The following is a 14376-nucleotide window of genomic DNA, read 5'->3' on the forward strand; positions in this document are numbered from 1 at the left end:
CTATGATTGAACTCTACAGGTAGAAAGGAAAAGATGCAATTGATAATGTGCTAGTGACAGAAGGAAAGCTCAGTAAATGGACTAAGGTGATTTCATATTCAGCTGACATGTATAGCACACAGGAAAACTTTCACCAGGCTTTAGAAAAAGCCACATAGCATTACTGTTCAGCTCACCGAAACTGCTTATGCTAAGAAAAAAACAGATTTTTTTTCTTTGCCCCAGTCCTTTCATCTCCCCCAAGTAATTACAGCCATTTCTGCTTGGATAAGAAAAGTTGGAAAGAAGCATATCTACACATTTAGTTCCCAGCAAATGTCTGCTCAAGTCCCCTTTACACCCTGTGCAATATAAAAAGAAAACGAATGTTTCTCAAGCCTTAATATGAGCTAGGAAAAGTTAATCGTTACACAATATTACACTGGGAAGTACATTAGTTTCCCACTGCTGCTGAAACGAACCACTATGAGTCTTGCGGTTTACAAATTTATTGTTTTATAGTTCTGGAGGTCAGAGTGTGAAATGGGTCTCAGTGATTAACACCATAGTGTTGGCACAGCTGCGTTCCTTCTGGACTCTCTAATGATGACCCTGTTCTTGCCTTTTTCAGCTTTCAAAGGCCACTCATATTCCTTGCTACTGGCTTCCCTCCATTTTTCAAGTCAGCGATGGTAAGTTGAATCAGACCATTGACTCCTCCATCATTACATCTCCTTTCCTAACTCTTTCTCCTGCCTCCCCTTTTCACTTAAAAGAGGTGCTGTGGTTACAATGTACCCATCAAATAATTCAGGATAATTTTCCATTTTCAATTTTTTTACATGTGTTAGCCCTCTTTGCTATGTGAAGTGATATATTCCTATGTTCTGAGGATTATGACATGAATATCAATGATCTCCATTATTTTGTACTCAACAGGGATGTACTTATTTTGTGTATAATATACTGACCTTCACAGTTCAGTGACTAGTCACTCAGTGTTTAATTCTTGAAGCTAGTTTTCATGACCATATCACTCATGTTTTTTCAATTGTGTAATGCATCATTGATGATGTGCTCTAGTTCAGTCTCTGTTAATTCACTTTCTCTGTATATTTTAAATTGTCTAGACTCCTTGGGCAAACTTTAGAATTTCCACTGTGCCTGAAAGTTTAAAATGGAAGGAAGATCCAGGAAAATTTAGAATCCAGTCATGAAGATTTATGTGTGAATTATGCTGACCATAACTATACTAAAGAGTGTTCAGAATATCTGATAGAATTATACAAACATTCAAAAATGTTGTTCCTTTTCCTATGGAACATGATTATCATTTGTTATGAATAAGAGAAAAATGTTCACCTACAAAGATCATATGGTTAAAGTTGAGATTGTTCTTTATTCTGTTAAAACATGTAGTGGATTTATATAAAATGTTAAATAATTAAAATTTAATATAAAGGACATTAGATTGCCTAAATGCAAATTAGTAATTTCATCTCTCAGTTCTTTCTTGATTTTCCTGATGAGATTAACAATAAGCTCGAATTTATAATATAATTGCTATTCTCATTCTTCCCAATTAGAGAATCATAAAATACTTCTGTTTATATGAAGAACCTAAAATAAAATTAGAGTGCCACATAATACTCATTTTGAACTGTAAGAATTATCAAAAGTAAAATATGATCCAGAAAAGGAAAGATCTATTTCTCTTCAATAAATTGTGAGTTTCCATGTTATTTAATAAATTTAAAAAATATCATAATGAATTCTAAAGTTTACCTCCTATATATCAAGGCATAAAAAGTATGGTAAAATGTAAGACCCCTTTATTTCTCATGGAAGTACAATACTAAAAAAGTTCTTTGCTCAAGAGCTTAATAGACATAAATGAATGTGATAAAAATCAAAGAAATATTTAAGAAAATCTGTTGCTCTATACTGAAGTATATTTTTAGGTTAATTACCAGGGCCTAAAATTATGTTTTAAAAATTAATTGCAGCTTTTATACAACATTTCCTACATCTTCTTTATTACATTGGGACTAGAGGCAACATTTTCCAAAAACAAGGAGAATGTGACATCTATGATGGTTAAAATGAATAATGTGACTTCATTAAGAATTTGATGATTATAGTTTAAAAAGGTGACAATGTTACAGAATGGATTCAGAGAAACTAATTAAATGAAAGTCTGTATGTACCTAGTGAACATGAAATGCTTTGGTTTCATTCATCCCTGGTTCTACCTTATGCGGATAAATAATTTCCAAAGAACAAATGACATGATAAAATCCTGATGTTTACATTAGGATCTACAGCAGTAGTTGCTTGGAGAATTAATGGGTACCTATTTTCCTCCTGTTAACTGATGTTGTGCATTGAACTTCTACTTTGTCCAGAATAGTGTATTGAGAATGAACTACTCAAGTACATAGGTGGTCCATATAAAAAATTCTTAAATTGGTGACAGATAAGAAAATAAGACAAAATTAGATAATCTATTACTCTCAGTGAACTCTGAAATGTCTCCTTTTCTCACCGCACTATCCCAACTTCCAACAAACATTTTTAATATATTTGTTTTAGCCCACGAGAGGTATGCGCTCTGGGGAGGTATATCTCATTTTTTTCTGTCTGCCAATTCAAATGTTCATCTCATCACCAGATGTTTTTACATACACACACCCAGAATGTGCAACAAAATATTTGAACAATCTATCCCAGAGTCAAGTTGACATAAAATTAACCATCATAAATTCATCCTTTGCCTATTTGCCATCCATACATATCTCTCCTAACCACAGGTAATCTCTAAATAGAGACTATTGCAAGGTAGCAATTTCACTTAAGTACTGTAATGAAAATTAACAATAAATACTATGATCTAAATACATCTTATGTTATATGATAAGGAAGCATAGAGGTAAGAAAAAGATGTTAACAGACTCACACATATACATATCAGAAAAGGAAAAACACTCATGACAATTACAGTCCTTATTTCTGCAACTGCTTACATGGTCATAGTTGGTATTTGTAACTACCTTCTTCAACTACCTATTTTATGTTTTCCTTTCTTTAAGCACGTACCTTGGTTGTTTGTGGTGCTTTACTTGGTAGAATGACTCAAACCTTCATTCCTGAAGGGTCCTGACCATTAGTAAACCTACTTAGATTTGTGTTTTACAGTACTCCACTGACCTTAGTCATAGGGCATACTAGTGCTAGAAGATGCTTTAAGGAACCTTTTGTATTATAGGCATAGTCTTTCGGAATTCCATTATGGAGTAATGGTCCAGTTTCTCCAAGGAAAGTTAGATTCAATCACCTGAGAGAGCACAGTAAACCCCTCCTTTCATTTTTGATTCAGAAGCGTGAGAAGTCCCAAGTACCTGAACAGCAGTCTTTATGTTCAGATCATAAATGGTTCCTAGTAGAACGATTTTTCTCTTTGGAACTAAGACTGTAGACCAGCAGGGTGTAAGGAGTGGAAATAGGAAGAAAAATCTTGCTAATGTGTTAATAGATGTAATAAGTGAGTGGTGCCATGCCCACTTCTACCCCTGGGTACCTGAACTTGAAGGAATCTACCTATTGGAGAAACACATCATTTATTGGACTCTGATTCAGAGAATATGCTGCCTTCTGTAGAATTTTTAGCCTTGTCTTATATTTTATTGCCAAATATCTTGTTCTGTAACTTAGTCTTCAAAAGGCTTCTATCTATCAAGCCACCTGCTACAGGATTGAAGAAAAATGTTAAAAACCAGAGAATTTCCTGAGAATTGGCCCTCTGCTGCACTTCTTTTGCTTTGTAGTGAGTTCTCTTCAAAAGCAATGCTATGATAGATAAGACAACTGTATGTCTAAGGATAGAAGTTTTGGCAGAAACATTTTTATGCTTAAGAAAATTAATATCCAGTGTAATTAAATACTTTAGTAAGAATGAAGTGCTCTCTCTTCCATGATGCAAGTGGTTCAATGTAACAAATCTTCCAGCAAATAACTGATAGTACACCCTGGTGAATGGGTCACTGTTAGGGATGAGTGTTGGTTTCTGTTTCTGATAGGCCACTCAACAGTGATCCTACACAGATTGTCTCATTGATTGTAAATCCATGTCACTGAGTCCATAAAGGATTTTCAGTTTTGAGCCTTTAGACCAATGACAGAGGTTATTGGGGGAAGTCTGTTATTCATAGAGTGTGTGATCCTATCCACTTGACTATTCGTATATTCTTCTGCTGTGATTGAATTTTAATGAACATGGAACACAAATGTATTCACGTTTTGACTATTAGGAGAGGACTGTCCATCTATATGCCTCCTTCTCAAATTTCCTGATAATCATTTTTCTAATTATGTTCTCTCTAAGTACATGACCAGCCAAACATATCATTAGACATATCCCATGAACTGGTATATAATTATAGGCCCTGTCATTTTTCACTTAAGCAAAGTGAACATTCCTGCTTACAGGTTTGCCAATTGGGAGAATTTCTTTAACCACTGTTATTTGCTTATTTGGTATTAAGTTTATTGATTTCAACTTAGAAACTAATGCCCTCTTTGATATTTGGGTAGCAAGGATTTTTTTTTTTTCATTCTGTATGCTCTCTCTTCACGCTCTTGATGGTTTTCTTTGTTGTGAAGAATATTTTTAGTTTGATGCCATCCCATTTGTTGATTTTTTATTTTATTTCTTGCTCTTTAGGAGTCTTGTGAAAGAAGTCAGTCCCTGAGCTACCACGTTGAAGCATTGGGTCCACATTTTTTTCTAGTGTATGAAGGCTTTCTGGACTAATTCCTAGATCTTTGATCCTCTTAAGAGTTGATTTTTATGCAGGGTGAGAGATAGGGTTAACTTTCATTCTATTACACATGGATTTCCAGTTTTCCCAGCACAATTTGTTGAAGAAGTTACATTTTCACCAGTGTATCAATTCTCACATGTTAATTACATGGTATTTAGGTGAGACTTTGTAATTTAAATTTTGGATTTGATTATGGAATGAATTGGGCTTTTTGGTAATAACAGGTAATAATGACATGAGTTTTTGGGGCCTGGGAGCAGAATGTTATGGAATAAATTGTATCTCCCTCAAATTCTATGTGTCAGAATGAATTGACCCCAAGTCGCTATGTGATGGTATTTGAAGATGGAAACTGTGGAGATAATTAAGCTTAGATAAGGTCATAAAAACTATATCACTATGAGATTTGTCTTCTTATTGGGAGAGGAAGAATTAAAAATATAACCCTCTTTCAAATGTTCAAATATGTCAATTAAGTATATATTATTTGAAAGCCCCCTATCTTGGTTCAGATTCTCAACCTTTCGGATATCTGCAACAGATTTATAGTCAGTCTCTTTGCTCAGATCTATTTCCCATTCTAGTCTTTCCTCCATTGGTTTCTACCACCCCAGTCTGTTGAACTACAATCAGCATCATGACAATGATTTTCAATAATTTATACTAACATCCTATCACCTACTTAATCAAATCTAAAAGTCTACTGCTCTTTTATTTATCTACAAAAATATTCTCTTAATTAGAACAATGACACTGTTACAATAATACATATATACTTCTCATGACCTTTTGTCTTTTTCTGTCACCTGGAATAACTTCCATTTTTGGTTCCTAGACATGTTCTCTTTTTAATTCTAGATTTAGCCTCTTATCAGTCTGTTTAGGAATTTTCCTTTTCTAAGATTCAACTTTACTTTTTTTCACTGTTATATTATTTAGAATTTGTTATTTTCTATTTTTTTAAATCTCTCTCAATTTTCAAGCTATTTGACAGCAATTTTACTTCTTATGCAAATAATCCCTTCACCTTACAGAGAGCTTCATGTACAAAACTTGACAAACTGTTGCTTCACAGGAAACATTTCTTCTTTTTTCTAAGAACTAAGTAAGACACAAAGACACATAAGACAGGAAGTTTCCTTAATGGGATGCTAACTTACGTGGAAAAACAATTCATATATGATACAATGTGTGAATACAATCATGATAATTTTGGGGCCAAATTCTTAAAAAACAGTAGTCATGGTAACAATGACAAACATACATATTGGGAAAAAATAAGAAGGATGATTCATGTATATTTTTTGTATCATAATGGGACAAATAAAAATAACACAACTAGTTTCCAATGGAAAATGGTGTCTCTAGTCTTTGTGAAATTAAAATTATATAATCTATTACCTAGACAATATTCTGAGTAATAATGTTTAAAAAATATGTTTTCATCTATTAAGTGCTACTAAAACAAGATGTGTGAGACTGAACAACTTATAAATTACTTAAGAGATTGATTTAGTAACATTTGAGAATACATAATTAAGTTAATTAGTTATGACGCAACTAGTATTTGGATACTGGTCATCTAAAACCTGAAGCCAAATATTTAACTTCTGTTCTATACTGCATACTACATTCTATGTGTATGTTGTGGATAGGTCGAAAATAGGTAATTAAGACCAAAGGCAGTGAAGAGCTCAGTGTAATGAAAAACAAAGTACTCCCACTGGAAAGAATTGAAAAAATAATTGGAAAATATATTGGAGCCATATTGCCAGTGTACTGCCAAATGTCTTAGCACTGAAAATGCCAAAGTTGTTCATTATGCTTAGGAGTTAAGCTGCTGTATTTTGCAGTGTGAAATGTCTTGTGGTTTTTCAAGAAGTGTCATGTGGTTTTTCAAGAAGTGTCATGTGCATTAGTTAACCAACCTGGAATTAACAAAGTCCAACATACCTTAGGGAAAATTGTATCTGAGTCAAAGCAAAATGGCATCCCAGTGAGCTTTAAATGCAAGACAGCACAATGAGTCCTGCCAACCCCTTAGGCATAGCAACAGTAAAAAGCCAGTATGAACCAAAAGTAGAAACAACATGGAAATTTTGACTCTGTGAATACCAAACTATGTTCTTGTCCAATGACTTTTTGCCCCTTTTACTCTTGTCAAATCAGTAGTATAGTCTGTTGGTTAATGCTTGGATTCTGAATTAAAAGAAACTATAAGTCATATTCTGGTTCTAAAACATGCTAAATGTGTGATTTTGGCAGTTTGAAGCACCAAATTTAAATCTTCATCTTTCCATCCCTCTATCTTTCCTCCTGGCTAAATATAATGGATTTGTCTTGGCCAATATGGAAACAAGACAAGTGGTGTCCAGATAATTAGGAATGTTGGCACAAATGGAATACTAGTTTCTAGTTTTCCCTTAAAAGGAGATCAGGGTCTGTTATGGTTTAGATATTAATATGTAATTTTGGAAATACAATCAAAAGTTTGCTGTGGTTTCTGTACAGTCACTAATTCATGTTAATGGAAGGTCAGTATTTTACAAATCACAGTCTTTGCTTAGAATAAAGCAAATTTTATGTATACATTTATGCTATGTTTCTCCAGTGAATATTTCAAGTAAAAATTTAGTACAATAACAGAAAAGCTTTCTGGAGTTTAATCTGAAAGACTTTTAAAAGAAAGAACTCCCAGAAATAATTATGCTTTATTAATAAAATTTGGGTAAATGTAGATATCTCAAAGAAAGTAGAGTAAGTTATTCAGGTATGACAGTAATGATCATTTAGTAAATATTTGAGTAGAAATTTTACTTCACACACTTATTATATTAAAAAAATAAAAGACAAAAACTTCAGCCATAAACACTGGGAAGTATCTATGATCCCTTAAACTATCTTTAACCTATACAGAAACAGCAAATATCAAACAAATGTTTTTATGGCTTTACCTTAAGGGAGAGATCAGTGGAACTCAGCTTATTTGATGAAGTGGTATAAGAAGCAACTAATTTATTAGAATACATGTCACTCAGACACCTTGGAGGACAGAGTGGTCAAACTAAGAAGAGAGCCAGAAACATTAGAGATAATTTAGCAAGATACAAATATTTCTTGAAGGATTCAGAGACGAATAGAATATAGTATAAAAATCATTTCCCAAATCTCATTAAGGGAGCCTCTTGAGGATGAGCAACCAAGAAGAATCAGGAATACTTGTTAGGTAAAGAAACATTTATAATTAGAATGTATAACAAATCTATATTATGGCTACAGTGGGAAAGGAGTGAAGTAAAACTCAATTGTGACTGTTCATAATAGTCTAAACATAATCACATGCAGTTCATGTGTGTTAACTCAGTAAGCTTGCATGATAAGTGGAACCAGAAAGTCTTATATGCTTGTTCCTGATCATTTGTCAAATGAGAGGGTGGTAACATTTTTCATTTTGTTTTTAGAAATCTAATAAATATTAAATAATTATATTATTTAAGCTTCACTTGTGCCCTAACAATCTGGCTTTATAAATCACTGTTATATTCAAAACAAAATTGGGATTTAGTGATTGTTTTCATATATCAAGTAAGCTTAGCAGGCAAAATACAAATCTTGCTTTTTTTAATGAATCAAGTTTTAATCTATTCCAAAATAATTATACTGCTTTTTTATTTTTCAAAAGCTCTTGAAGTTTGATAGTAATATAAAATTGTTAGTGACTTAAAGAACTTTGAGATGTAAATATGGTTTATTAGTAATATAAACATGTTGAACATTGCATAAACAATATGTGTCCCATATTTCAATTTTACCAACTTGTGCATAATAAAGCACAAATCCTTATGTTCTAAAGGACAAAACAGACAAAGAACAAAAACAAAAACATTTAGTGGGGATATCATAATAATAGAGAGCTAAGGAAGTACTAGGTAAATGTCTTATCTATATACCCCTGGCTGATATGGAAACTACAATTGAACAGAGAAGACTCAAGGACATAGTGAAGGGTAAAATCTGAGGTAGAGTTGAAAGTTGGCTAATCACTGGACCATATTTCCTAACTCTGGCACAGATCTCCTACATAAAGTGGAAGTCCTATAAGCTCACAACATTTGAGTCAAAGCACTGCACAGATATTGTCTAAACACTAATCTTTTCAGATGCTGGTGTACTTTTAACTAACCAGCCTGAAAGTATAAATAAGAAAAAAAGAGGTCAGCAACATCTGTTACTGCACACCTTGTTTGGTAAAGATGAAATGAATGCAAGTTAAAAGAAAATACTTGGAAGTAAAACAAACAAACAAACAAACAAACAAAAACACTTGGAAGTTAAAAAAATAAAAAAGAAAGAAAGAAAAACTGGAGTTGTTACACTGTTATTTACCATGTCTAGTCTTCAACAAAGAAATTCTAAACATGCAAAGACACTGGATAGTGTGACCTATACTTAGGAAAAAGCAGTCTACTTGAACTCTGAATGGATTCACATGTTCAACCAAATGGATGAAGACCTCAAAGATGATCTTAAAATATAGTACAAGAGTTAATACATTTTTAAAGTTAAAGGAAATATGTTTGTGATGATTTGTCAAATTGGGAGTTTAATAGAAACATAAAACCACATTATTATAATTATTTTTTAAATCACCACATTATTTCAAGCACAGATCTAAAATGGTAGAGGAAGGAGCCAGTTAATTTGAAAATGGGATGATAGAAATTATCCAATATAAATGATATACCCAAAAAAAGTAAGATAAAAATGAGCAAAGCCTCAGAGATATGTGGTATATCAAATGTACCAACAAGTATATAGTGGTACACTCAGGGAGAAAAAAGAAAGAGAAAAAAAATTGAAGAATTAATGTCTCAAAATGTCCAAATTTGGTTGTAACTAATCTCATGTAGAACAAAAAAAAAAAATACATTCACACTTAGACACACTTATAACAAACTGCTAAATGACAAAAAAAAAGAAAATATTAGGAGAAAGATAGATCATGTACAGGGTAAAAATTATCTGAGCTTTCTCTGACTTCTCAGAAGCAATGAAGGATAGGCAGCACAATGAAAAACTGCTAAAGGAGTGCAGCAAGTCAACCAAGAATTCTACAACCAGCAAAATTATCTTTCAAAATGAATAAATATTCACATATGCACAGAAATGGAAACCATTCACTGTTTACACTTTTGACCCACATGACAAAACTACAGATAAAGATTTTCATTTTATAAGCAAAGCTGTTTTTATACCTAAACTCTCCAAACTGTACCCAAAAATGTATAGCTTTGGCATTTATTTTTATATAGTTATTATGCACTGTCAACTGAATTATTAAGTACAAAATGGTATCCTGTAAGTAGGTAAAGAGTATATGCTTAAAAGTGAATCATCTGCATCATTAAGTTCACTTAATGATACTATTTTTTGTATAGAAAGTTCTTATCAATAAAGAACCAGTGAATCCTGCTAGGAATGGTAGCACATGCCTCTAATCCCAGCAGCTCAGGAGGCTGAGACAGGAGGATCATGAGTTCAAAGATAGCCTCAGCAATGGCAAGGCACTAAGCAACTCAGTGAGACCCTGTCTCTAAATAAAATAAAAAATAGGGCTGCGGATGTGGCTTAGTGGCCAAGTGCCCCCTGAGTTCAATCCCTGGTAACTATTTTGTTTTTATATTTTAGTATAATAACAAATAGTATGTGTTTTGGCAGCTGGTCTATTAGCCCAAATTTCAGTAGCATTGGATACTGTTTTGTTCATGATATGTGTTATAATCTTTAAATGTTAAAATTCTTCATTAGAAAAGTAGTCTTTGTAAAACAAAATGACAATTATAATCTAATGAAGTTTATAAAATTGAAGTTTTACTTCTTTACAATTCTTCAAATTTTTATTATTGTACTAGGTTTGAATTGCAGCCCAGGTAACAAGTAAATATTGCTGGGCTCACTTTTTATTTAGCAAAGTTTATTTATTTCTTACTCTTTTATGGTTTCTGGGATTATTTTCCATACTTGTAGATGTTTTAATATTTCACGTTTTACCAACAATGGTACGAAGTGAGATATGCTCTCAAACCTTTATGTAACAAGCTTAAATATTATCTTTCTGAATTTATACTGCACAGTTTTTGTTGAACCTTAGGTACAGTTTTAGTCCACCTCCTCTGGGGTTTCCAAGAGAAATAATGTGTTATTTTTGGTTACAAGAGTTTAGCACCAGTCTCTAACTGCATGTTTCACAGTAGATAATATGGATGTGGTTACTGACAAATAAGTACACACACACAAAAATAAATAAATAAATAAATAAACAAAACACAATTTAATTGCAGGAATTCAACAAAGGAATAGGTATGGCATAGATATATGGTAAGTAGTATATATGTGATATAATTAGAAACTGATGACTTACCTTAAAAGTTATTTATTATAATATATGAGGGGAAATTAAGAATAATAAATCATACAGAAGGAGAATTAAGCATTTTTATATTGGATGAATTGTAAAATAAAAATCTGCCTAAGAGCAATGAATAAGGGCTTATTTATAAGAGAAAACAAACAAATTGTTTTTACATTTTATTTGACGAAATCTAGCTCTCATAACTCTGCCTCATGCTCAACCCAAATCTTACCAAACCTTAATACTTGCTACTATTTCATGCCCAACTTCCACCTTTTGAAAAATATATATGCTATAATCTAATAGAGGCATGTGAAAATTGCTATCCTAGCTCCCCAGTCCAAAGCAACCAATGAGATTTTATTTTCTACAAGTTGCAAATTTAGTTAAAGATAGACTGCATTAATTAACTGAGAAGTTTACATTCAGTGTAGAATCACAGGTTATGACTATCATTGGTGGGGAGGAAGGTCCACCAAATTAAATCATGTGCAATTTGGACAAAGAGAGTTGGTCTGTAGAAGACAAACAAAAACAAGGCAGACACACAGAGAAGAAGAAAGAAACCAGCAGATATTAGAAATAGTGAAGCCCCAAAAGAGGACTGAGAGTTTTTCATGTTTCAGGACCTTCTTATACATTTTCTTATTTTCCAATTGCTCTTTTCTCTGAATGAAAATAGAGCATAATTGCTCTTTTTGATTTTGAACTATTGTCTTAAGATCTTCTCTTTAAAATTGTACTTAATATTTAAGCATTTGTGATTATTTATATAAGTTGCATTTTGAAACATACTAGATACTTCCCAGTTTGGAAAAATCTTTTATACCTCCTTAAAGTTTCCGGTATTTTACATTTTACATATGCAAAATTAACAACTGGTTTTATTTTAACATCATAAAAATTTCACAAGAACTGTATACTCAGTTTGGTATAATCACGATTACTGATGATGATTGAGGATTTATAGTAGCACTGAACTCCAACACAGTAAAAGTAGAACAAATATTCACATTATTTACATTTAAAATATAAGATGAATGGCATACAACTATACATAGATATACTACAATAGTTAATATTTAGAGCTCAGATGTCCTTAAGGGAAAATAACAGTCAAGAATAGTGGAAAAATTCATTTATGAAATAAGTTATCTGAGACTTGATCAAATATTACATATTTCATCTCCTGAACAACTTGCTGTTCTGAGAATCGCTTATCAAAAGACTAGCTCCATTTCTAGGCCAATATAGAGTATATGAAAATAAACATTTAGCACAAAATTTCTTCATCTATCCTCACAAAGTTGTTTAGAACAGGTGTGTTTATAATCATAAGAAACTGAGAAAATCAATCTTTAATGGCGAACTCCCATTTTCACCCCTGAGCAACATAAGGCTAGAATATAAAACATATGAATTTTGGCAGGAAGAGTCTTGTTAAAGCATCTTATGTACCTCCTGTGGACAGTATCTCTCCATGATCCTTCAGCCCGCTTATTTTGTTATTGTTTAAGGCACATTTTAAAAACAACAAAACAGACCTTTCACAGGTCCAGATCCTCTCATATGGCAACAAAGTACATTATCAGGCAACCGCAGGTGTACACCACATGAAGTGGTAAAATGTGATTTGTAGAGACTTGATGACAGGTCTGTCTCTGTGAGGCTCCATCCCAGGTTCAGTACTCCATCTGTTCCACAGGTCTTCATCTGGTTGCATACAGAGGAAGTAAACATCTTCATTTTGAGGTCTAAAGAAGCAGTCTAAAAATGAATTTATTTGACAAAAGGAAAAACGGAATTAACACACCATGAGTAAAATTAATGATTAAAGTTAGGAAAAGGGTGTTATTTAACAAATTAATTTAAAAGTGCTTTACATATTCCATAATATTTTGAAGACTTGTAACCAATCCAAACCCAAACCAGCCTTATTGGTTAAAGCCAATATTAACAATATCCCTAGTAATGCAGTTGATGGATAAGTGTATATACTCTTAATTTTCAGTCTTTCCTATTAATAGAAACATGATCATAAAATAAATTGACTTTCCAATATCTTCAATAGGTTCTTTCCTATTAAATTATATCTTTTCCTGCCTTGACCTTACTATTGCAAAATTTCTCTTTTGTAGGTAGAAAAAAAGTTTATCTAATTGTGGTAATAGGAAAGAAAAGTATGCACCAAACAAAAAACAATATATGCAAATAACAAATACCAAAAAGTTTATAATTACCCTTTGACAGTTTTGCCTTTCCAGCTGTAGCTTCTGACTAATTTAAATGTTTAGATTTGTTATTTGTACTCTTAAATGGGCCGAACAAGGAGGCAACCACAACTCACATAATAAATTATATCTGTAGTTTAATACTTCATTTTCCCTTTCTTATCAATGTATAACTTATCACACTGTGCTAAGTTCTGTTTTCTAAAACCATATGAATTAATGGTCTCCTATTTTAATGTCAAGTCCTTTACATGTACTGTATGCATGGGAGTTATCTGATGAAACTTATCAGGAGTTGGAGAGATGGAAAAATGGTAGTTTGATACAAAGGGTGTGCCAGTACTTAACCTTGGACTTGGATATTGGATCCAGTATTTTAACAGCCAAAAGCTTGCTTCACACAAAAACTAAAAGTAACTAAAACAGTTTTAAATATCATTTTTTCCTTAAAAAGTAAAAGGTTTAATTTCTCCTGCTTTAAATATAAAAACACAATATTTAAAAATAACTTTATGTCACAAGTGTTAAATTTTGATCTTAAGGATAATAAATCAAGTGGGTTAATAGAAAGAAGGAAAGTTAAATGTCACAATAAAGAAAGAACAGAGGGTGTAATAAGAAGTGAGGTTGTATTAGTCATACCAGAAGACAGTAACTATACTAATAACTTGGAAATGAAAAATTTAATATTAAGACTTACAACCTGTAAAATATGATTAATTATTAAATGGGACAATGAGGAGTTTGAGGGGTGAAGTAGTAAATACAATAAGTGGCTTCAACCTGTAGGTCTGAGGAAAAGTAAATGAAAAAGGAACTTAGAAACTCTACTGTACAGGATAGACCCCAAAATTGGGAATCAGTTCTCTTTGGAGAGAGTAGCCCTATCCGGGGAACATTTCAACTGTTGTGGCAAAAAAAAAAAAAAAAAATG

This window comes from Marmota marmota, unplaced genomic scaffold (assembly GCF_001458135.2).
Source record: "Marmota marmota marmota unplaced genomic scaffold, marMar, whole genome shotgun sequence".
Lineage (NCBI taxonomy): Eukaryota > Metazoa > Chordata > Mammalia > Rodentia > Sciuridae > Marmota > Marmota marmota.